Source organism: Pelodiscus sinensis, chromosome 2, assembly GCF_049634645.1.
Source record: "Pelodiscus sinensis isolate JC-2024 chromosome 2, ASM4963464v1, whole genome shotgun sequence".
Classification (NCBI taxonomy): Eukaryota; Metazoa; Chordata; order Testudines; family Trionychidae; genus Pelodiscus; species Pelodiscus sinensis.
In genome coordinates, this window is record NC_134712.1 from 176,958,982 (window position 1) to 176,984,598 (window position 25,617).

Genomic DNA, 25,617 nt, shown 5'->3' on the forward strand with positions numbered 1-25,617 from the left:
AAAGGAGGAATGCAGATCACCGTGTTCAGCCTGGGGCCAGCGGGAAATCCTGCTGACTCCGGGCTGCATGCGGCATGCCTGCTTTGAAACACACAAGAGTCCCCAGGAGATGCCTCGGAGAGCCCGGGATCAGCTGGGGAGTCCGGACTCCACGGCTGCCCCGTTGAAAGGCTCAGAGGAGGAAGTTTCAAAGGTGAAGCCGCCACAAAGCTGATCCACAGATAAGCTGTGCAGCGGCTGCACCTTTGAAACACCACCTTGAAGTACCCCTTCCCTGCCCCCCGATGCCTCTATTTTATAGAGGCAGCGAGGGGGAAATATTGACTAGTCGACTGATCAAAAGGCTATCCAATAAGCAAATACTTTTTACTTCCCTATGTCACATAGCCATTTTGTCAAATTACATGGAAAAATGATTTATAGTAATCCGTTATAGAGGTGTTTAATTTCTGGATCAGTGACAGCATGGGAGGAGTTGGTGGAAAGAGGATCATAGAATCATAGAAATGGAAGGAACCTCAAGAAGTCATCAAGTCCAGTGCCCTGCATTTTTGGCAGGATCAAACACCATCTAGATCGGGGTGGGCAAGAGCCTGCTTAGCTCTACTATCTGGCCCACATGGTAGTTTCTGGCCCCATCCCCTAACATGTTGCCTGGGAGCCGGGATGCACAAGCCCTTCCAACTGCTTCTCTTTAAAGGGCTTGCACCTTCCCCATGGCTGCCAGGAAATACAGCCATAGGGAAGGTGCAAGACTTTTAAAGAGAAGCGGCTGAAAGGGCTTGCACATCCCCAGCTCACAGGCAACCATCTAAAGGCGTGGAAGCTGTGAGCCCTTTCAACTGCTTCTAATTTAAAGGGCTCGTGCCATCCCCATAGCTGTCATGCAACAACCCAGAGGAGGGTGCGAGCCCTTTAAGTGAAAGGGCTCACGTGCCCCCAGCTCCCAGGCAATGCGCTAGCAGCGAAGCCGGGAGCAGTGAGCCCTTTAAACAGCGGGAGTTAAAAGGGCTTACAGCTCCCGCCCCCTGCTAATCAGATGCCTGGGAGCTGCAGGGGAGACATGAGCTCTTCCAACTCCTACTATTTAAAGGCCCCGCCCCTTCCGGGGTGGCTGGCAATCACTTCAAAAATATTGAAGTGGTTCCCCTTCAAATATTATTGTCCACTCCTAATCTAGGTCCTCTCTGATCTATGTTGATCTAACCTACTCTTAAACATCTCCAATAATGGAGATTCCACAGCCTCCCTAGATAATTTATAGCACTGCTTGACAAGAAAATTTTCCTAATGTTCAGCCTAAACCTCCTCTGCAACAATTGAAGCCCAGTGCTTCTTGTCTATTAGAGGAAGGAGAAGAATTCTTCTCCATAACCTCTATGTAACATGAGAAGAAGAGGGAAAAGAAAAAAAATGGGCATGAAAGGGAAAAAGGGAAGGGAGAGATCAAGAGAAATGATATTGGAGAGAAGGGGGTTATCTAGAAATTCAAGCAAGCATTATAAAATCTTTTCATAAAATGGACCACATCTCAGAAAGCAAGTCTCATAGGATACCCACACTCACCATGACACAAACATCGTCCCTTGGATCTCTTGGATATCCCTGCTCTCTTCTCTCTCCTACAATTGAGACACATCTCTGGGGGAATTACAGTACTGCAACATGGAAAATACTCAATGTATATTTTAAGCTCTCTTTTAATGACATATAATAGTTGAGCACAAGGAACTAAGCCACTATCATATGAGTAAGCTGCTCTCCACAAGTTCAGAATGAGAACAGCTGAGAGAGATAATTATTAACATAGGGAAAGGAGAGGTGAAAGATAATAGTGAAAGAGTGGAGAAAGGCAATAAGAAGAAACTCCCGCTCAGGCCAATACTGAGACATATGAGAAAGGAAATGGATATACAAATGGGCTTCACACAGTACTGACAAACATGTAGGCAAGTGGCTGGATATGAAGCTTGTTAAATTTTTTTAATTCTTTGTAATACTTCTGTGTCTCAGGTTGTGTGTGTGTTTCCTAAAGATTTTCCATCTGAGGAGTCCCAGGGTTGTTTGGAAATTGAATTCTTTATCTTGCTATCTGTAGAAGTATTATACAGTTATGGTCAAACAGTCATAGAATCTGTAATATTATTCTGTAAGAACAAAAATCAGTTTTGCCCCCACTTTCAGTTTATATAACAATGCAGACACAGAAAAATACATTTATAGAGTACCTTATAGTCTCAGGTATAAGGGGTATCTCAAAGCACTTCAGAAACAGCACAACCCAACCCTGCTATCGCCAAGAAAGAGCAGGTAGCCCTTATTGCAGAAAATGAATCAGTTATTTCATCTCAGGTCACCCCTTAACCCAGATTCTAAATAGTCTGAATTCTATTTAAGAAAACAAAATCATACCATTTCCCCTCTTATTTCAGGTTTCAACTTACTCCCCATCTGACTACCGAACATCATGAAGGTAGATATCACCACCTAGTGTTTAAATAGGATTACAGCAGAGAAACTTAAAGAATTAACACACAAGGTGGGGAACTTAAGGCCTGGATCTAGTCCCAGAGGCTCTGGGCTTCCCCCGTCCCTGCCAGCATCATCAGCATTGGTTTCCTGCTGCAAGGGGGCAGAGCCCCAAGCTGCAGTTAGGCAAGCCGGGGCCAGATGCTAAGATCAGCAGGACAGGAAGCGGATCCATGCCACTCCTATCCCTCCTACCTTAGATGATACAGAAAAGCGCTGCCTGGAGCTTTGCCCCCCCACTGTTCCAACTGGCCATAATCACAGCCAGTAGGAGCAGCAGGGGACACGGAGCCACACGCATCCCTGGGGCACCACACTAGGTAAGCGCACCCACCCCCATTGCTCAGATCCCACATCCTCACCCTGCTCCTGCATTCCCTCCTTGCCAGACTCCTAACCCTCGCCTACTCCTGCACTCTACCTGTTGCCCAGACCCTGCGCGTCCACTTTGCTCCTGCACCCTACCTCCCACTCTACCCTGCCACCCCCAATCTCCAGCCTGCTCCTGCACCTCCCTCCATCCCAGACTCCACCCCCAGCCCACTCCTGAAAATGGGCACTAAAGAAAAGATGGGAGCTATAAAAGAAAAAAATAAGATGTGTGCCTATATACATGTATGCTTTTATCGTGAATACAGTAGTTAAGCATTTTTACTTAAAATAAGTTGATATAATACTAGCTTGAATGGCATATTCCAGCAGGAGGACAAAAGTTGCAGAAAGAGTCAGCACTAGGAAAGCTCCCCTAAATTAGCAAGTCTTGAAGAGATTTTGAAGTGTCAGAGTTACGTTGAATTGGGGAGGATATTCTGGATGAAGAGGCTGGTATAAGTAGAATCACCGAGTCCCACACAGAAGACAGAGAACTGTCAATTTACATTGATTTGGTAGAGCACAGGGTGCCAGCTGGGACATGGTAGATGAGATGCAAACAGAAATAGAGCTTAAAGGGCAAGAATGAAATGTTTAATATTTGATGGTGAAAAGAGACCAGAAATCTACACAGGGTTTCAAACATGAGGAATGATATAACTGAAGCCATGAGCAAAAACATTAGTTACATCATGATGGATAGACTTGTAGGCAACAATTAGAGAATCAAGCAGGCCAGAAGAGGGGTCTCCAGCCAAGAAATGACTACAGATTAATCCAAAAATGTTAATAGTAGGGACAGACACCCTCCCCCCAAGACACTATAATAACTGGCAGGATTTAGCAACAGCTTGGATGTTGATGCAAAAAAAAAAAAGAAAGGTGATTAAAATAAAAAGATACCAAAGCTGTGGGTGTGGATAACAGCAGAGAAAATCGTGAATTATTAACAGTGATACCAAAGGACAGGAAAGGAGAGCAGGACTTCATTTATGTTATGTTTGTATGAGGTGGAAGCTGGACATCCATCCTGGAAATGCCGCTGGAGCGAGAGTTTCATTTGCAGGACTGAAGAGATGGGGAAGAGATAGATTCAGAAGTAGTCAGAAATGATGAGGCAATGACAAGCCATGAAAGCAGATGGTTTGCTAGAAAAGTATGCAAAGGCAAAGAAAAGGGTGTCGAGAACAGAGGAGAAAAATTCCATTTGCTATCTGATGGCTACTTTGTGGCCTCTGTGAAAGAAGTTGAAAGATTCCTGTCCATGTCATAAAATTATTATCCCAGAGACAGACTGAAACTGGTCTTCCATTATCTCTTAAAGAGCAAAAAATATTTGAAAGAATTAAAAAGAAAATGAAAAACTGGAAAAGAAAGATTGCAGGTGTGTGACATGTGCATGAAACACAATATCAACTGTAAAGTAAATTATTGAGAACAAGGTCTGTTTGCCTTTTGTCAAAGAAGGTCAGTGGTTAAACCTAGCAGATTATATAATTGGTGGGCAGAAATATTCTGTAGATGTGAAATACTGGGGCTCTTGTACATTTCAAAAGCGGAATGTGGAAGTGCTTATCGACTAGTCAAGTAGTTGATAGAAATTCTAGGTGACGCCGGGCGCCATGCGGCGCTGCCACTTTGAAATGGCGGGTGGAGCCTGGAGTCTGATACAGGCAGCGGGGCGGGGAGGGGGGAGAGGGAGGAGAGAAGAGCGACTAGTCAACTATCCTGTTGACTGTCTGATAAGCATTTGCTTATTGGATAGTTGACTAATCGACTAGTTCTTTACATCCCTACCCCGTAGTCTCACTCCGGTTCTGCAGCTCCTCGGGGAGCACCTCTCAGCCTGGCTGCCACTGTTTAGTCTGGTTGTCCTTCCTCCCCAGGAGCTCCTTCAGTCCCTCCTTTCCATTCAACAGCTGCTCCAGAGACTTTTATAGTCAGTCTCCAGTTGCCCAGCAGGGCCGTGGGGGGAGGGGGTCTCAGCCAGCTGTGCCAAGGTCACTCCACCATCTACAGTGCAGGGTTGATACAGTTTTATTTGCTATGTAGCCCTGTAACTGTGTGTAACACAATACTGGAGTAAGACAAAGTTGATTTTACCAATGAAAGCTCATGATAGAATACATTTGTTAGTCTCAAAGGTGCCACGGGATTGTTTGTTATTCATAAATGTTATTAGATAAATGTCTATCGGGGGGGGGGGGAGGGGAGGATGGTCTAGACAGTACTGGGTCCTGCCATGAGGGCAGGGGACTGGACTCTATGACCTCTCGAGGTCCCTTCCAGTGCTAGTATTCTATGATTCATAAGAGCAAAAGTTCACCCCAGATCTTTCCAGGGTATTACAGGCAGAGCTGGCTGTAATCTGTAGATGAAACAAATTTTCTGTCTTCTTTTCTTTTCAATGAAATGATGTTAATTTTGCCTCAGACCTTGCCAACACTCAGAGATAAGGTCGAATTTATTAGTACCCAAGTCGAAGCATGTCCCCACTGTCCACAAGATTTTGACACAGTTCGAAGTAGCATGTCCCCAGTAAAGTGACTACTGTTGACTTTGAGAGTGATGAACTATGGGTCGCTATCCCACAGTTCCTGTGCCTCTGAATTCTAAGTTAAAACTGTACAGTCAGTGGTTCTGGATACATATCAGCATCCCATAATGCACTCTTATCCTGCTCCCTCCCCCCCCACCCCACTTGAAAGCAAACATCAAACAGTTTTTTGGTGCTCTTTTTCCCCTGCTATCTACACAGACGCCATAGAAGTGTAAACATTGAAGCCATCATGAATCTAATTGAGCATCAAAGCATTATGGCAATCACATTAACCATGGTGAGCCTTATGCTGGAGTATATCTAGTGTGTATTCAGGGTTTGCTGGAATGAGGAAGAATCTTGAGAGGCCATGAACATAGACTTTTGCAAAGCACTTCAGTTGAGAGAGTGGCAAATGCCATCAGCATTCAATCTTCTGGACACAGTGGAATGCCATTTCTGGCACTGTGAAACAATCACAGATTGGTGGGACCACATAGTGATGCAGCTATGGACTGATCAGCAATGGCTGCCAAACTTTTGTGTGGGTAAAGCCATTTTCATGGAAGTTTATGAATTGTTTTCCCCCATTCTAAAGTGCAAGAATACCAGAATGAGACTCCCTCTGGACAGTGAAGAAGTGGCAATTGCCCTGTGGAAGCTTGCAACTGAAATAGACATTAATGGCTCTTAAAGTTGACAGAACGGGCTTGGTGGTATGGATTCATTGCTTTGAAAATCGACCTAATGCAGCTAAGTTCAACCTAAACTCCCAGGGTACTGTCTTGACAGTTATAGTCCAGATATCCATTGTGTGCACTTCTAAACTGGATAACCCCTACTGCTCGCATTTTTCTGTCCAGGGTCTCCTCTGGAGACTTTGCAATCATTTGACTAGTGTTTTGCTCAGATTGTACATGAATTCCCACTGCAAACCAAATGATACTTCAATGTACATGTGGATAGACATACACAAACTGCTTTACCCTGAAATAAACCTATTTCCCCCTTTTCTGGTGATCAGTCCTAAGTCACAGTAATGAAGAACATAATTTTCACTGTATATACATAAGCACTACTTTTTTGTGACGGTACTGCCTGGTACTCAGTACCGGCACCTCCAGATGCAGTGAGAGTGAGAGACAGAGACAGAGACAAAGACAGAGACACAGTGTGCGTGTGTCAGTCAATGATTATGACATCAGAAACCGTATGATGCTTTTTGGTGACCTAATATATATTTATACCAGACCCAGGTATGGATTCCTATGCTGTGCCCTCTGCAGTCTGGCAGCAACAGGTCTCTAGATCACAATACAGAAAAGAAAAGCCAAAAACCTCCAGGTAAGACATACAACGCAACAACATTTTGGTTCTGCCACCTACAATATAGTTTGAGCTTTGTATGTCCAGAGACAGTCTGAATCTCCATTTCTAGAAAGATAAATTGAGAATGACAGCTACTGATAGGCAGGCAAAAGCAAGAGGATTAAAAGGCTTTTGCAATCTGCAAAAATGGAGTAATTAGCAACTGACATTTCTAACAGTAACACTCCATTTCCTCTTGCCAAGTTTATATGGCTCTTTGTCTCTGGAAAATGGCAGTAAAAATTGGAAAGAATGAGGAGGCTTCTCCCAAGATCCCTTTTCCATCCAGCACCTGCCAGCAACAAATATTTAATCATGTGGTAAATTGCATTTTTAATTTATTTTTTTTATGAACATACACTAGATGGTGCTACACCCACAGCTATATCTCTGATTACTGATAGGAGGTTCAGACAGAAGAGGAAGAGAAAGAAAAGAACATGAATACACAGTGAACAGAACAAAGAATGAAGCAAGTAGGGATGTAAGATCCTGTTTAATCAAGTTAACTGGTTAAATGTTATGTTTGACATGTTAACTGCTTAAATAGGGGGCAGGCATGGTATGCTGCTCTGGCCAGGCCGGGCCCCGTGTGGGTGGGGGCTGCTCCTGCCCAGCAAGGCCAGGCCACCGGTTAACCAGTTAACAGTAGATGTCCCTAAAAGCAAGTAGAGAAAACATATACGTGATAACAGAGTATCCCTTTCCTGCTATAAAATGTTGGGTCTGTTATCCAGAAGCCATTACAGGTTGAACATCTAGTCTGGCATCTTCGGGACCTACCAGTGCCGAACCAGAGAACTTGCCAAACCACGGGAGGTCAGTATTGTCTAGCAGCATAACTAACACTTCCACTGCTTACTGGGGTCTTAAAATGACATTCAGGGATAAATTAGATCTAAATAACAGCCCAGAACACTGAGGACCAGGACTGGTGGCTGTAAACAAACTTTATGGTACTGGTTCCCAATCTTTTTTATACCATGGACCGGCAAACCAATTCACAAACTTTTAGCAGACCAGTATCATTTTATTTGCATGTGTGTGTATTCATTATTATTTGCATGTGTGTGTTCAAATAAATATGAAGATAAAAGGTTACCTGTCCACCTAGCCCTAACCCAGCTCCTCCCCAGTGCCTAACACCCTTTGACCCAAATCCCTATGCCTTATGCCCTTTGACCCTTTCATCTCTGACCCCTACAGATCATGCCAACACCCTTTTGCCCCAAGACCCCACCACACCCTCACCCAACACCCCTTTGCACTCTGACCCCACTTCAGTCCTGCACTCCCCAGAGCGAGGCTGTGACTGCTGCATGGGCAGGGGGAGTGCCTGCCTGTTGGGTTGCCAGACACGCTTAGGGTTGCCAGATAGACACCTGGTATTTTTTGGTCGAGCAAAAAAACAAAACAAAACAACAAGAATGCAGAATAAGCGGCGATTGTAACTCCACCTGATTTTTTTTTTTAAACTGGGCAGAGGGCTCAAATATAGGACTGTCCGGTAGGATACCGGACACCTGGCAACCCTACACACGTGCTCTCCCTTCCTTTGTGCCCCCTTCCTTCCCAAGCACATCTTGTGTCCCCATGGGGAAGAGGGGGAAGGGAGGGAGAGTGCAGAGTCCCAGCCAGGCCACCATTACTGAGGGGGGAGGTGCCTCCTACTCTGCCCACTCCTGACACTGCCTCAAACCCTGCGCCGCCGCTCCACCTTCTCCTGTCACTGCCTCAGGCCCAGTGAAAAAAAGTTAGCCAACATGGCTGCTGGAGCTGAGCCTCAGCAAATAGGCAGCTTGAGCTCCAGCAGCCCAGCCAGCTGGTCTGCGGACCGGCAGTAGGGAACTGATGCTTTATGGGACTGTGGGAAGCTTGACCACACCCATGATAAGTGGAAATGTGGCTAAATAAAAATCATGCCAGACCACAGATGTTGCCAGACCAGAGTGGTTCAACCTGAACCAGCACTGAAATCTAATTCTGCCATCATATTTACCTGCATTAGTCATACCCACATTACAATGCTGTCAGGAGAAAATATAATTAAGGCAGCATTGAACTTTTCAGAGAAAGCTTAATTGAAACTTTCTTTACATATTTCAGTGACAATTACATTTTCAAATTTAATACGATTGCTGTTTACAGGATAAACTAGCTATACTGTAACTTTTTTGTATAAAACCTTTTTTGTAGGCTTCCCCGTCCCCCCAAAGAAAGTTTTAAAAATTCTGTTTCAATTTGGCTTTGGCAGTCTCACTACAGCTAAACACTCAGCAGACATTCAAAACTTCATACACACACACTTTTTATATAGAACTCCACATTTTAGTTAGCCTCCTTGTCTCTCTGAAATTCTGAAGGTAATAATTTATCTATCTTAGACCTGCACATAGCACCCATCATTATAGGATTTATGCACCTCAGTCCTAATTCAATAAAGCACTTCAAAACATCCTTAACTCCATCCGAGTTGTCAACCTCCAACTTTTTTTCCTCCCCTAAATGAAAACAGTAATTAGGTACAAATACTTCCAGGATCTGACACTTTAAGCAACAACTAATATTTTTAGATTTGTGATCAAGTCTCACACGTTAGTAACAGTGGATGCATAAAGCTAAGCATATGCTTAAGTATATCGGTGAACTGGGCCTGAGCACACACCTCAAAGTGAAACTGGAGAAATTCTGCCTCCTCAATTGAGAACACATTGCATAACAGTTAAAATATCAGATATAGTAAAAGAGCTTCTAACGACAGCTCAAATAGAATGTAATTCAAGAGTTTGAATGACTGAATTAAAAATTATGCCATAAACCTAAAATGGGGAAAGAAACATCAAACATTGCACAAGGAGAGAAGCCAAAAAATTTAACATGTTTGCGTATTAATGCTCTTGAAATTATAGATCTGATGCTGGTCCTAGGCCAATCAGACATCAACAACAGGTCTCTTCACTTGCTCTTTTTTCCCCTCCACCCAAACCAGGCTCCAGCATATGTTCCAATTCCAATTTTTTTTAGCCACTTCTGTTGCATGGAAGAAAAGGGTAAAAGACAAAAATCAGAAAAAAAAAATCAAACAAATGCTAAAGGAAAGAACAGCTGAGTGAGTGTAGCCAGACACGAACCCCATCTGTTCCCCCTCCCCCCCCCAGAGAGCAAGAGAAAGGCGGTCAGCCTTTGATGCCCTGGGAACGCAGGTGTGCTGCCTGTCCCTGACTCTACCATAAACAGAAACCAGACAGTAAATGGGCTAGCTGATGACCCAGGGCCTCCCGCCATCCGGATGGCTAGTACCAGTAATTGACACGCCTGCACTGTCCCAGGAGAGGAATCTTCGCCTATCACATACCAGAAGTGCCCATTGTCTGCATTTTCCCAGGTGTGAATTATGCTTTGCACCCTTCATGGGAAACTTGGCATTCAAAGCCATTTTTCCTAATTGGCCACTTGAGACCAGGAAGAAGCCTACATGACCCAAAGGGTATAAAGAGGGGTATAGTAGCCCACCCCATTTGAGCTCCAATCATCTATACCTGCTGGCAGGTACTGATTGTCTCCCGAGGTCTGTGGGACGCCCAACCTCGCCCTACTTCTTCCCAAGGGATTGAGAGAAAGACGCTGGCCACGCCAAGTCTGGAACGCAGGGGTGAGAATATATACCTGCTATGTGTCTATTTTGCATGCATTTAATAAGAGCTCAGAGAACCAAAAGGGTTTCATGGTACCTGTAAGTGACTTATTAGTATAATTTCTGTCCTGTCCTTTGTAGTGGCTGTGTTATCTGTAACACAGCAGTAGCATTTAACAACTAAGTTTACCCTGTAACAATAAAATAGTAACTGTTTAAGCTTTAACCTGACTCCTTCAGTTGCTGTAACAGAACCAAGCACAATTTAAAAGAACTTCAGCCGGTCATAAGGGACTCACTGCCCTGACCGTCGGCTGACAGTGAGGGAATCAGAAAAAGAAAAGCTAATTCTATAACTAACTACTGAGGTTAGATCTTCACTGCACCATTACATTATTAACTGATGTACACTATTACATTATTCACCACTTGCATCAGTTTTACGGTTTTAAAATTGGATTTTCTGTAGATAGAGAGGATGTGATTAAGAAAGTAACCTGGTGCCCAACAAAACAAGCTTATCAACACATGGCTACTATCCCAAATACTATGCTATAAAATCACACTGGACAAGTGACAGAATGTAAGTACACTTACGGCAGAATGGTTCCATTGTTCCCCAAGCCTTACAACAAAAATCTTTCCCTATATTCTCAAGAATCAACTTGTTCACTTGCAATCATTCTAACCAAGTTCAAGTTCCCAAATTAAGCTCATAATTCTCTCAAACCCTAACGTAAGGTTTCATTTCAGGGTTTTTTTTTGTTTTTTCATGTGGATCTCTCATTGATTAGATAAACTGATACCACAGAACTTCCACTGACGAATGTCTCAGTGAGCAATCTCACATGAAGTGTTACTGAGAAGATCTAACGTCCAAAATAATTTCATTTACAGCTTGCTTACTTTCCACTTTGAGGATACATACATACTACATCTACTAATTGGAAAGGAAGGACTTTCAATTGTTTTTTTCATTTCAGAAATTCTACCATTGTGGGAGAAATATAATTTTTATTCAGCTATTTCTTTAAACTGTCAAGAAACCTTAAAATTTCATAAAACACTGCTTTAGTTTACTGCAAACACCACATGGCATTTCTTAAGCCTTAATCCCTTTCTCCAGTTACTTAACTTGAAAAATTCCCTTTACAACCAAAATGAGTTAGAGTTTATTACCAAGTCTGTTGTCATTTGCATGTGTATATGAGAGAGAGAGAGGACTTCGGGATAGTAAACAGAAATAGGGGCGGGTTTCCCTGCATGTACTTGGCGTTACCAGGTGATGCTATTACATAGTCTTCCTTTTTCTTTTTCTTGGTCCAGAAGGAAATGTTCAATCTTGGGAAGACCTGCTCTGATGGTGTTACTTCTGTTATGGGAGGTTCTGAGAGCAAGAGCTGTGCAAACAGGAGGGATTGTTTTCTATCTTGGTTTCTGGTTGGAGTTACATCTTGAGGCAGAATCCCTGGGATCCAAGCACTGATACTGGGCTAAGATTTCTCACACAAGGGATTGCCTTGTACGCTGTTAATTGCCCATCTGTGTTTCAAGATTGGTGTCTATGTTTACATAAAACAAATTATACTTAGAATATACTCAGATTCAAATCAATTATTTTTACTTCAACAGGAAGCAGACTCTGTAAGGCCCCAAACATTTGCTATTGCTCAACAGAAGGGTAATAATTAGAGGTGAGGTGGTCTGCATATTAAGACCCGCATTAATTCTACTTCACCACACAGGTCCATCTATGCCAGTTCTGAAAAATGTCTGATACTACTACTTGCTTTCTGTCTGATAAAAAGGTACTGATTTCAAAATTTTTCAATCTATACTCTTCAACTTAAACATTTGGGGGGAAAATTAGCAATTGCCTTTCTAAACAGAAACATAAGGGTTCAGAAGCAGAACAAGTACTCCTATGTTGGATGCAGCAGAAACTTGCTCGTTCTATACAGCTAACGCAAAAAAAAAAAAAAAACCAACAATTTTATAGCAGCAATAAACAAACCAGATTTGGTAGAGGATAAAGCAAGTCTTCACCACAGGAAATCCAAAAAGAATGCTGTGTCTAAAAAAAAACCTCATGGTGGGAAACCAAACATTGACCTCAACTTCTAAGAGAACTTCATTAAAAGAAAAAATGCTTTTCCTTCTGTGGATCATTATCAAGAATATATCTATGTTTGTGACAAAACAGGAGTGCTTTGGCATGCAGTCATAAAAAGGAGGATTTATAATCTCATTGTCCCCTGGGGGAACATTCTGAAAGAACATATCACAAGAGCTATTCTTCTGCAACATGCTTGGAACAGATATGATATGTATGTGATGGGCCCCTACCAAGGCTTTCATAAAAATATACTTATGAATATGAATATGACACAAATCAAACATGCTTTATGCAAAATATACCTTGTAAGGTATCATTTAAACATTTATAATCTGCTGAACGTGTATATTCAATTTGTGCCCATGTACCATTCCTGTATTTGAAGTTAGAAACATGAAGTATTACCCTGTTTTAATAATCTAGACATGGTAAATGAGGGCTGTTGATACTACACAAGGAATTTCATGGCCTGGTACTTGGGACAATGATCTGTGAATAGTCTTATTTTTCCAGCAAGCCTGGACTATGGTTGCTCCTGCCAAGACAGTTGGTCAGGTCACCTGATGCTGGAAACCATTTTGGATGCTGTACTTCTCCACTAGAAGTGTGAAAAAGTTTAAAATGAATACAAAGGATTCCTGCCTTTGGCAAAAGAGACAAAGATGGGAAACCAAACAATAGGGAGGCATCCAGATAACAAGACACCCTTGTTTACCATTTAAGATGTCTGTTGAAAACTGGAACTCAATGTTAAGACTGACTGGGTCCAGACTCAGAAAGCTCCTCAATCTGTGAAAGAAGCTGACTGAAAGAACTTTAGCATGAGATTTTACATATAACAAGTTTCTTGGTGTATTAAACTTTGCTGGCATGTTTTGTTTTATTTTGCTTAGTAACTGTAATTACTGGTAGCAACTTAAATTCTATTTTTCATTCTTAATAAAATCACTTTTGTTTATTAATAAAACTAGTGTAAATAACTGTTACCCGTGGGAGGGGGGCAGCTGTGCATATCTCTCTTTCATTGATAAAGAGGGAAAACATTTTATGAGTTTGCTCTGTATAAAACTCTAGAGAAGATTGGAGGGTCTGGCTCAATAGACTAAGGTGGTGGGGCAACCCAGGGGACAGGTAATCTGGCTCAGTGGTATCTCAGTGGTATTTCAGCACATCATCTGTGTTATTACAAGAATTCTGCAGTAACTCCATGTTTTTGTAATGTTCCTAGTCTATCTGTTAAGTTTCAATGCAGCATAAATGCTTGGGCAACTGTAGTCAAGCTTAGAGACCATCTTATGAATACCTCCGTGACCCAGAACATCAATGGTAGGGAAAACAACAATAGTATTATGCCAATTCTGAGATGAACAGGTTGGCTTCTCACTCAGTGCAACTGGCAGTCATGGCTATTGCAGTTCATACTTAGGAAGCTAGGGACTTTTTGAAGGGTCAGAAATCTGCTCTTGGAAAATTCTATGGAGGACTCAAACATACAATTATGGAATTGAGCAGTTGTGTTTGGCAAGTATCTTGTGAGTTCAAAGAGTTGCAGGCTTTCATTTTTTAAATAAATAGGTTTAAATTGTAACATGAATCAAATTAAAAGGATACAGAAGGTCATGATGGCAGGGACTATTGGTGGAAAACTAGTTGAAGACCCTCATCACATTTACTCCTTTTAGGAAAAAGGGAAAGGATACTCCAAGTGCACTGGAAACAGGTAGTTGCTTCAACTAATTTAGTATATAGCTGTGCAAATCTAGATTACTTAATTTCATCTGAAAAAATATTAGAGAGTTACATACTTTATAGCTTCTGTAGGTCAAACTCTCTGCACACACCAGGGGCTCCGTGTATCCCTCCATTCTGCCCCACAAGCTGTGTGTGTCCCCATTTCCGCATGCCTCACTATCGTTCTTCATTTCTTTCTTGCAGGGTGTCAACATTTTTAAACTCTATTCAGAGTATGGGCAAAACTGAGTTGGGCGAGTGTGTTTTGATGGAAGGTGGCATCCACAGGTTCTTTGATCTATAGACAATTACAAAGGTGGTTGAAACTAAGGATGCAAATTGATAACCAATTAACTAGTTACCTGGGAAACATCACTCTTAACAAATGATGCCTACCAGGTAACTGTTAACCGGGAGCAGACCCCTGCCCGCAGCAGGCAGAGGGCTGCTCCAGCCCCACAGTTAACTAATTAAATAAGATTTTACATCCCTAGTTGAAAATGCTGGGTCTGCAACCAGATGACATGACCACTGTGTGCCCCCTATTCTTCCTTTCTGCCTTTCCAATTTTCATCCAAATCAACAGGGCTCTCCCCATTGATGCCTAGAACAGTCTCTGAAACATTGGAAGTAGTACTGAGATTTGGCATTCAGTTATCACATTGTATCCAAAACAGAGAAATACCATTATGTTGAACATAAAAGCCTCATGAGCTTTGCCAATGAAGGGTTGGGAATGGAAACTTTTTATCACTTAATATCCATATCATCGATTAAGTTCAGTTACAGTAACAATTAATATACAAGGAACAAATGGCATAACTGGTTCTTTGAAATGCAGGCTTTATGGGAAGATGTATTATCTCTTGCAGTTCCAGAGCTAGCACAATAAAGACCGAAAGAGAGCAGAACTTCCCTCTGGTTGCTGTTTTGAGACGCAAACAATAGCCACAGCACTGGTCACTCTGCAACTTCCTCTCTCATTTGATAATCATTAGAGCTGTCTCACTAACCAGAGAGCCAAGTTAGTTACGTTATTAATTGTAAGTATTTCCATAATTTCCAGTAATTAAATTTTGTTGAACTACAATATTGTAATTGCTCATTTCCAGTTTTATTTTTAATCTTGAGCTCCAAATTGCCTTTTAAATTTTATTTTTCTATGATAACTACAGTATTCTAATTATACAGTTATAAATTAATACCCTATTTGCAAAAAGCTTTATTCTTTTGTAGTGTTGTGACTGGGAATTCATTTAACACTCAAGTCTTCCACACTATATCCCAGACCCCCCCACACAAAAAAAAATTTTTTAGAACAGTCACTGATTCACTATGCTTGAAAATGCTGTCACCAATTGCTTCATAGAGGAAAACAAAACTTAGCTATTGTGTACCTATCTCAAGAAAGAAGTAGAATAATTTAGCTTGTTTCATACCAGTAATGGTGCAGGCATCTCTGTATTCTCTGGAGTTTGGCACATCATCTTCCACTGCTTCACTTACATAGTGCTCTTCATGGATGCCTGTATCACAGGCTAGGACTGCATGGTTCGTTGGCTCTGAAGGGGGCACAGTGGCAGCCAAAGTGCAGTCGTGCAAAGCTGTGGCGTCCAGCTTGGCAGGTTTCACAGGGATGTGCAAACTGCCATCAGGGGGGCCAGTGCTGGAGACTGGGTCTGGCAAGCAGAAACACAACCCTGTCTCTTTCTAGTGCTGGCTTCCTTGAGAGTTCTGCAAAACACACAAGAGCGGCACATAATAAGTTCAGGCAGTTCCAACCAAATTAGTCAAAACAGATATATTAAATATTCTATTCATGCCCTGATAAAATCAGCAAATATTACAAGACAAATACCCCACACGGACCAGCTGCCACACTTAGTACATTATTTAATGAGTTTCTCCATAGGGGTGTTAGGCCAGTAAATGCCAATATTTGACATCGTACGATAAACAATCAGATTCTCTTTTTTTGTCAAATCCTTCCTAGAGTTAATATACTCCAGCCACCTAAGAACATGCAGTGATGAACATGCTAGAATATTACCATCATCCCTCCACCCTAACCAGTGGAGGATACTATATTATTCAGTTTGTATTCTGAAATAGGGACACTTCTACAAGACAAAGTAAAATCCTGACATCAGAGAAGATCAAGTTAGAGGAGAGAGTTAGACTGAATGTGAGCAGGAAAAGCAGCTTGGGATCAGATTGCAAACAGAGGACTTGACTGGGATGCAAAGTGAAATGATCTCAAGATTATTATTTTCAGGGAGTCAACAGGAGAAACTATGGATGGGCAAACAGGCTCCCAGCTCCCGCCAGCTCTGAGACCTCTGCAGAGCTCCATTATAAATGTAGTAAGAGTCTTCCGGCTTTTTTGTCTCATACTTTTTCATGATGATTTGCGCCTTCTGGCATTTTGTCAAGGCTGAGTATCCTGAAATTTTCAGAGGGGTAGCCATGTTAGTCTGTTTCAGCAAAAACAATGAGTCCTGTGGCACCTTAGAAGACTAAGAAATTCATTTGGACATATGAAAGCTTATGCTCAAATACATGTGTGTGTTTGTCTTTAAGGTGCCACAGGACTCCTCTGTTGTTTTAACATGAAAATGACTCTGAGGTTCAAAAAGGCACAAAGCTGAAATTGTACTCCCTTTCCACTACAATCACCATAGGACAATAATTTTTCTGTATGTTCAAGTGATACATTTATCACCGCATATTCTTCAATATAGCAACCACAGAAAAATCCCCAGTGAAAGTGTTAGCAGAAAGCTCCTGGCTCTTATGCAGAGTATCCTTTATTATATAGCTATCAATGCATGCAGCTTTGTGTCATTTGTATGGATTATTTTTAAACTTGTCCCCTTCCAAGTTGCTGCACTGAAATAATCAAAGAGAGAGAGACAGCTGCTGTTATACATTTTTTATGTAGGTGAAAATTAGAATATGGCACAATCTCCATTGCTTCTTTGCAATTCACATAGAAGAATCTCAAAACACAGCAAGGAAACACACTGGAAACATACTAACTAAAAAGCTTTGTATGTCTCCATTTCCTCATGATCTCTATCATACATTCATGAATCATATTTGTAACAGAAAACTCAATTGAGTAAAGTTCACTCTTTGTTCACAGGAACAGTAATGTCTGGGGAGACATCTAGCAACAGCAATCTTTATTCCCCACTCCTCCTTCCCCCACTTTTATGAATCCTTCCTTTTACAATTATAAGGAGTGAGGAACCTCTCAGGCATGGCTTGTAAGCGTTGTGTGTCCCTAAATTACACCTCCAGTGATCAAAGACATGTGAGTTTTGAACAGATGAGACATTTTGTATTTACAAGGGTCATAGATACTAATATAGTACCTGATGTGAATAAAATATTTCTTGGTGTTCCTTTCTCGGTGATTTTTTTTCCAAACCCCACTCCCACATACTCACAATCACAGAAACATTTGCAAACAATAACCAGAAGGTAATACTGAAAGTTTCATTACCTTTGGCAACCAGCCAACACAAGTCTTTCTGTTCATCTGTACACCACCTAGGTCACAGCAATAAGATCACTTCAATTCTCTCCACTCCAAGCAGTCTCAGATATGAAAAAAGCTCCACTTATGTCACAAGCCACCCACAAACAGAATTTAGTCATAAATTTTGTTAACTACTGGAAGAATATATTGAGATTTCACTTCTGTAGCTACATTAACTCTGTGGTGAGGGATAAGCTAGTTTTGGCAATGATAAAGGTGGGTGGAGAATTCACAATAGATAGGGTCAACACCTTTCATCTTTTTATTTGTACTTGAAAACTGTTTGCATGTAAATCACAATTTTTTGAATCTGATACTCAAAATGATTCACCAAGTAATTAGTGGTCTGGGGAACCTCATTTGCAGGAAATTTGTTACAAGTATGATTTATTCAAAATTTGAGATAGGTCACTGGGTCACATGATTGGTTACCAGTCACACAAGGTGACAGTGTAAAACTCTTTCCAGGGTAGTAAAAGTCAATATTTTTGCACAAGGGAAAGCATTCCAGGGAGCTCCTCTTTTACATGACAAAAGACCTGGTCCTTTTTCTCACTAATTAGCATAGTTTAAAATGTATTCTTTCCTGAAAAGGGCCCCTCATAAATGTGTCTTCTTTTTAGGACTGGGATATATTTGAAAGTTTAAACAACAAATACTTCACAATACGATCAGATGGGGACAAAAATGGGGTATGGATCATCACACTCATTACCCAACCTGGCCCAGGGAAGCTAATGCTCCAACCACTGGACCAAGTTTGGTGACAAATTTTGGTCAAAGGCCACCTGTGCATATGATGAGACACAAAAATCAGTTACAATCCAGTGTTCCCTCTAAGCTTGCACTTGGGCAACAACTCAGGAGAGATGCAAATGCCATACAGCGGATTGAGCCAGCAGCTGTGTTTCTATTGGTGGTACACATCCACACATGCCTTGGTGCACAAAACATTTATTCCACACATGGATGGGAAAAATTAGAGGAAACATTGTTACTACTCCCATTAGATGCACACAGACAACTTGGCTGACAGAGAGGCAGCTGGACTATATTGCATCTTGAGCATGAGGAGAACAATTGTTTAAATTGAAAGAAAGCAGAGCTGAATAGGGATTACTAAAAGCAAAATCTGTCCTCAAATTATAGGTAGAGGTGTCTGTGAAATAAAAACAAAAACAAACCAACCAAATAAACCAAACAGTATTTGTAAGACTAGCAGGTTTGTTTGTTTTTTTTAATTTGGAAGCCAAGCACACCTTATGCAGAAATCTCAGAGTCAGTAAATGTAACTCCACTTAATCATTTTTACAGTGCCACTCTTCATTGCATGAACACATTTTTGTACTATGGCGTATTACAAAATACAGTAGTGTTGCAAACAGGACCTGGGCAAGTGTTGTAAAAAGGATTTTATCACACCTCTCTCTGTACTTAGAGCACAGAAAGGCCCTTACCATTTTGGGCACTATCCTTCTTCTATACAGGAGTTCAAATCTTTTGCACAAAAATGGATTTGCATGGATTTGCAACTGACAAACTACTTTCAATCAATGTTTTTATTAACTAAGCAACCAGTCAAACAAAAGAGCTCACGCAAAAAGAGTAAGAAACATTAATATAATTAAATGAAATCTCTCCTGACCTTTTGTTCCCCATCCAATAGAAACTACACCGTACTGGAAACAATTACATGAATATGGTGGATTCTTTGCTTGGCTAATTTAAGCTAATAACTATGTGCTTCCCCTTTACTTACAAAACAGGGGATCATGTGTGTCACAGCCACAGGTTCTAGACTACCATAATTTCATTTACTTGTTCAGAAGTTGCTCTGACCCTTAAAATCATAAGAGGCACTTGACATTAATGTAAAGCTCCAAATTCGTAAAACTTCCCCCTCTCCCCCCAGTGAATGTACTACCCCTCCCCCCAGTGAATGTACTACAATTGTATAACGCTTATATTGTACACACAATTCCTTCTATATTATGTACAAAATATAGACTGGGATCTGCAGACACTGGGGTCTCATTTGTATGAGGGAACTCCAAGGAGTTTGAGGGTCCTGTTGATCTACTCCTCCCTCCCTCCCTCGCAGTACCTCCTGCGGCTCACAGTACAGGGCTAAGCTCCCGGAAGCAGTCAGACTTGTAGTCCCTAGGCTCATGGGTGATCAGGGAGGCTCCATGTGCTGCTACTGTCTGAGTGCCAGCTCTGCAGCTCCCACTGGCCAGGAACCCTGTATCCTCAGCCGAAGCCCTCACTTTTCTCACACCCCAACCCTGTACCCCCCCTTGAGTGAGCATAGAGGAAAGCGAGTGACAGAGGGAGGGGCATGGAGCAACTGGGGGCAGGGTTTCAGAGAAGAGGTAGAGTAAGGGAGGTCCCTTAATTTATTACAAAATAGGGGTCCTTGAGGTTGCTAAAATAGATTATATAAAGTAATCTAACAGGTTCCTAGGAACAGTAACTGATTTAATCCCCGAATACAGCATGGTTTAATTTTAATAACCGTATCCTATGTATGTTCACTAGGTGCGCGTGCACACACACGCGCGCACACACACACACACACACACACACACACGTCTATAGCTCCCGTTGGCTGGAAACAGCAAACCACAGCCAATGGCAGCTGCAAGGTTCCGTGGCTATGGACACATTAAATAAAGCAGTATCATCCCACCAGCAGCTTTCCCTGGAGGCCCTGCCATCCAAGTTTGAATAATTCTACGGTAGAGAACTGAGCTAAATATCCATCATCACAATCTCATTATTACATTTTCTTATAACATTTACTCAGTACCATTCACAGACCTTTAAAAGACAGAAACTGAAAAAGGCAGTAAATCAAGTTAATCAAACCTACAATGTCTATTGACTTTGCTTGTGGCGTTTGTTTTCTTTTAAGTCACCCTATCACAAATAAAGGCATCACAACTTCTCAAGGAACGAGGCCCAATGCAAGAAGCAACAAGTCAGGGAAAAGTGATGTTTCATCTATAGTAAATGAAGTGAAGATGGTCTTGATATCAAGGCCTGAATGTTTTATTTGCTTAACAAAAATTATATTACTTAGTTTGAACAGAATTACTTTATACAACGGGGAATTTCAGTTTGATTACTGTCATCATTTGCTGGTCACCGTAAGAAGTGGACTGTGCCCACGAAATCTCACGATACCATCTACATGTTTTGTTAGTCTTTAAAGTGCTAGCAGATTATTTGTTGTTTTTTAATTTTAAAATAGTTAAATAAAGTTTTAAAGCACTTTTAAACAAATAGATTGGGGAGTTTCAGTTAAATTAACAAAATTTGTTTTAAGTGTTTAGAAAGTTTAAGAAAAAAAAAGATGACATGATAAATAAATGCCAGCCAAAAACCTTAGTTTGTCAATTTTTTAAATATAGCACAATTCCAAAATTATGACAACTCGATGAATAATCATCATGGAAATTCACAAGAATTCTGGTGGCATTTGTCAAAATAAAAAATTAACATTAAAAATCATCTTCATCTGAATGTAGTGATGTTCAGCATCTTATTGTTTTATATTATGATGTCCTAGCTCAGAGTGTCACTTAAGCACATGTGCAGCTTTTAGCCTAAGAGTCATCCCACTCACTGGGACTTCTAACATGCTAAGGAAGAAATGCTCAAATTGTCAAAATATATTCCAGATTTAATTTTTCTGTGCTAGAGCCAAACCGTTACATTTAAAACTAACATGATTATGTAGGATTGTCAATAATTTATTGCATATGAAACTTCCCCCTCTAATATTTAAAGTTTCTCTATAAATTTAAATGTATTAATCTTTCATGGGTTGAGGATAATTTAACAGTGTCCAAATGGATTCCTTTGAACTTTGATAAAGAACTGTTGCACTGCAGCTGCCTAGTTTTGAACCATAAAATACCCAAGAACTATCAACTCTTAAAACAGAATGGCTGTAATGAAAACTCACGTTATTTGTAGCTTCTTATAGAGAAAACTTAATTCCACAGAAGCATCATCCCTATACTTCCCTCAGGGACATCCTATATTATAAAATATATACATCCATATATATTCCTTCAAAGTCCAATAACGTCTTAAAATCAGTTCATTGCAATGACTCAAAAAAAAACTGAATTCTGGTTTTTCTTCATTAAAAAAAAACCTAAAAATAGCATTTTTAGTAATAGCCGAGTGCTCTGTATCCCTAACTGACTTCACAATGTTCACCCATTTTACTCACATCATAACAGCAGTTGGAGTCCATCAGTGCATTTTCTTTTATCAAGTAGAGGGAATACTAATATTGAACAATGTGAAGGACCGCCACCTCTTCAACGCACCAGCCAAGCATTTTAGCTGTGCAGCTCTTTAGCTCCACTAGCACACGGCAGTAAGAATCAAAGAATGGAAACTGAACCCAAGGCTGCAGAGTACAACTAAAATCATTCTTTTAAAGGGCTGTCTCTAAGAAAACATCTTGAGATCAGTCGGTCAATCTGAGTTTCAGTTTTTTTTAATTTGCAGTTTTTATTGCATCTTATACCATAATACATACAAGTCACTTCTGTATTCCATAGGAATACAAGATGAACCTTTTCTACAGCCAGAACTAAAAGAAACTCCGCATTACTGGCCTTGGCACAAATATCACACATACAGCATTTCTTCCTGGAAGCACAAAGAAAAGACTGTGATGTACCTATCATAAGGATGCTTTGTTGTCTTGCTCTCCTGTTTTATTAAGTATTAGACAATTTTTGGAAAAAAATTGGTTTCGATTTAAGGATTCCGGATTCTTTCCAGATATGGTGTAAGATATGTGTGTGAAGCTGGAAGGAACTTAAAACTTTAATATCTGTAAGGGAAGGGATTCCTGTATCTTCAAAAATACATATTGGAGAGAAAGTAATCACTTTAGCTACGGATAGTCTCAGTTCTACTCATGTCAAGGTAAGTCGACCAAACAATTTTAAGCACTGGGAAACACTGATCAGGAGTAGCAGTCAAGAAGCGGAAAATGGCAAGTGAATTGAAGACAAGGGGGGATGGTGCAAACAGCATGAATAAACATGCCACAAAAGGAGAGAGCTCATTGAAGTGAGAGGCACCTGAAGCGTATAGCAGAACACTTATAAAAGAAAGAGAAAATAGGGGTTCAGAGCAGGGAAAACTTACGTGTGGAGGAAGCAAGAGCTAGGAGAGGAAGGAGGTAAGACAGTAGGGGGAAAAGGATAGCCTCAGCGGAGTGTGAGATGCAGCAGCATGGAGCCTGTCACAGAAAAAAAATGTCTAGTGTCAACTGCACTGACAAAATTGCCTTAAATAATAATAGGGGCTGGGATATATAGAAAGGCAAGGAGCAAAGATGAGTTTGTGATGTGCAGTAGATTCTCTGTCACAGGTATAATTCTAGCGTCTCCTATATTAAAGAAGTGACATCAATTTAAAAAAAAATCCAAAACACATTTCTGTCTGAAAAGTTTGCTCCCAATATCCTTACACATAATTTCAAAAAGGCTTATTTGCCCTGGTTTTTATTATTTTTATTTTTAGAATCCTGCAAATCCATGAATATCCAGGATTAAATTTTGAGGATACTGGAGTGGATGTGGATATTGAATAAAAAGGGCTCCACTCAGATGCTTATCCCGCTCCACACTGCCTGGTGCTCACCAGGGAGCATGGTCAGGATGCTCCTTCAGAGGAGCATGCCCTGGGAACAAATGCTTGTACCTCTTGGCTTGGACCCTGCTCCCCAGAAAGCACCTGGTGGGGCGCCAGGGCAGAACAAGCACTCTAAGGGCATCCACCTACTGCTTGCTGAGGTGCAGATATAAAAGGCCTGGAGTGGATTGCTGATGGGATGCATATTGTTTCCAGCGGATGCAGATCGAATGCAGATTCACATTTTTATATCTGCGCAGGACACTATTTACTTTGTAGCGTAGAGAGCACTGCATGCTTCGTCAATTTCCCCCTCTAGCATTAACTGGTGGACTGTATCATTCAGGCTGTGAACACCTCCAGGTACCACCCCATGGGGAGGCATGCATATACTGGTTCAAACTGGATTTTCAGAGACCAACACAGAAAGCAGATCTGGTATAAAAAGGTTGAATTTAAACAGTCCAGACACAGCACTGACTTTTGCAGAAGGGTTGGGAATATTGTGGCCGCCTAGGACTCTGTAAGATTGATATAGGACTATGCTTTTAGCATGGGATCAGAACTGTTTGTATTTTAGGTTTTCATTGCAACAGTCTGACCTTTTGAGTAAATATATTTTTGTGCTGTGAAGGCTGACTGATAAGGTAACTGGATACACTTTTGCAGCCTACTGGGGAAAATCTGAGGTGTGCAGAAACTGCAAACCTTTGCCCCGTATCTGGAAAGAGACATGCAGATCTCTCCCTGAAAGGTGACAGCTGGGAAGCTGAAATCTTAAGTGAGTGTCCTCAAGGTAGACCAGGATGAGGGTTAACCTTAAAACTGACAAACCCCACAACAATTAGAGGGGCTTAGGACACAGTGGCACTTGCCATCATCTAATGAGGTTTACTTTAAGGTCAAAGTATGGTATCTCTAGTAACATTGAACAAACAGTATGTTCCATGAGTAACCCTTCTGAAATAACTGGAACTTTTTAGAGCAGTAAACTAAATATTCAGCTTGAATAAAAGTTGCATAGTTAAGCCCTGGAACTGCAGCAGTCATGGAGAGGCACTTTGCACCTGGCCCTAAGCTGCTGCAGTGAAAGAGGGCCAGGGTAGACCTCTCTACCCCGAGCAGCCTGTATACTGAACTCCTCATCCCAAACCCCACCCCAGAGCAATGATTTAAATAAAACATGCACACTTTCATTACATTTTCCAAAAAACAAAATTTGAGTTAAGGATTCGAGCAAATCCAGGTAAATCTTCTAACACAGTAAATAAATGTCTTGCTTAACAGATACTGAACAATTCTTATATCAAATGTACTGCAGTAAAGGACTGAAAATGAAAAATCAATTGGAAAAACGTACTATTTGTTGGTCTGACTAAACCAGTTCATCTTTTTTACTCACTAAAGATTTCATGCTCCAGTTTTTCATTTATAAAGATGACACTGGATATGTGAAGGCAGATAAAAACAATCCTAGGGAAACTGCAAGCAACACAATGAATCATTTACATGAAATGTACGGGGAAAAGCTAAAAATAGCAACTGTATGAAGTGAGCAGAGAAGGGATTCCTTCAAAGAACAGTGATTTACTGGTAGTTGCCTGTGCTGAGCTTAAATAGTACAAAGTCACCTACAATGTGAGACTTTGATTCTCATTTCTTGACGGTTGCACTTGTGATTCTCTCAACCTCATTTTAACTGCTATACGAACAAAGATGTTGAGTTGTGCTTTTTCCAAAAATTATTAAATAATGCATGCAAAGACATCTCTAATTCTAAAGAATAAAATCTACACAGTAAAGATAAAGGGGAGAAAAAAGGAGAAGCTCATCTCTCCCTCACGTCCTGACACCAGTGAAATGCAGCATTATGTTGGTGCATCAGCATACAGCATTTCCTCTTCCTCTCAAAACAGGGACAATGGAAACACCCTACAAGACAAACTCTCCACATAACCTTCACAGCTGAGTGCATACAAATGAGCTCTCAGAGAGCTTTATGTAACACTGTCCCACACACTAAAACTCCTTGCAGCAAATGTTATGAGTCTATAAATAATTTCTTCTCATGTAAGACTCACATTATATTAACAACTTATGAAGCTCTCCTTTTGTTT

At 41.0% G+C, this 25,617-nt stretch overlaps 1 protein-coding gene and 1 long non-coding RNA gene across 4 annotated transcripts in view; one reads left to right on the top strand and one right to left on the bottom strand.

Annotated features, from left to right (window-relative positions):
- TRAK1 (trafficking kinesin protein 1) overlaps positions 1-15,995 on the bottom strand; it is a 123,450-nt gene extending 107,455 nt beyond the window's left edge. For 2 of the 3 annotated variants that reach the window (XM_025189033.2, XM_014577911.2), the window contains exon 1: positions 15,729-15,995. The gene's annotated coding sequence lies outside the window, so the exon portion shown is untranslated. Of the gene's footprint in view, positions 1-14,363; positions 14,588-15,728 lie in introns of all 3 variants that reach the window. The other variant, XM_014577913.3, reaches the window with a different exon arrangement.
- Positions 6,717-11,906, top strand: LOC112547240 (uncharacterized). The gene is made up of 4 exons (XR_003090985.2): positions 6,717-6,784; positions 7,173-7,292; positions 7,546-7,627; positions 11,769-11,906. It is a non-coding gene; the product is annotated as an uncharacterized LOC112547240 (long non-coding RNA).
- Positions 15,996-25,617: the final 9,622 nt, after the last annotated feature.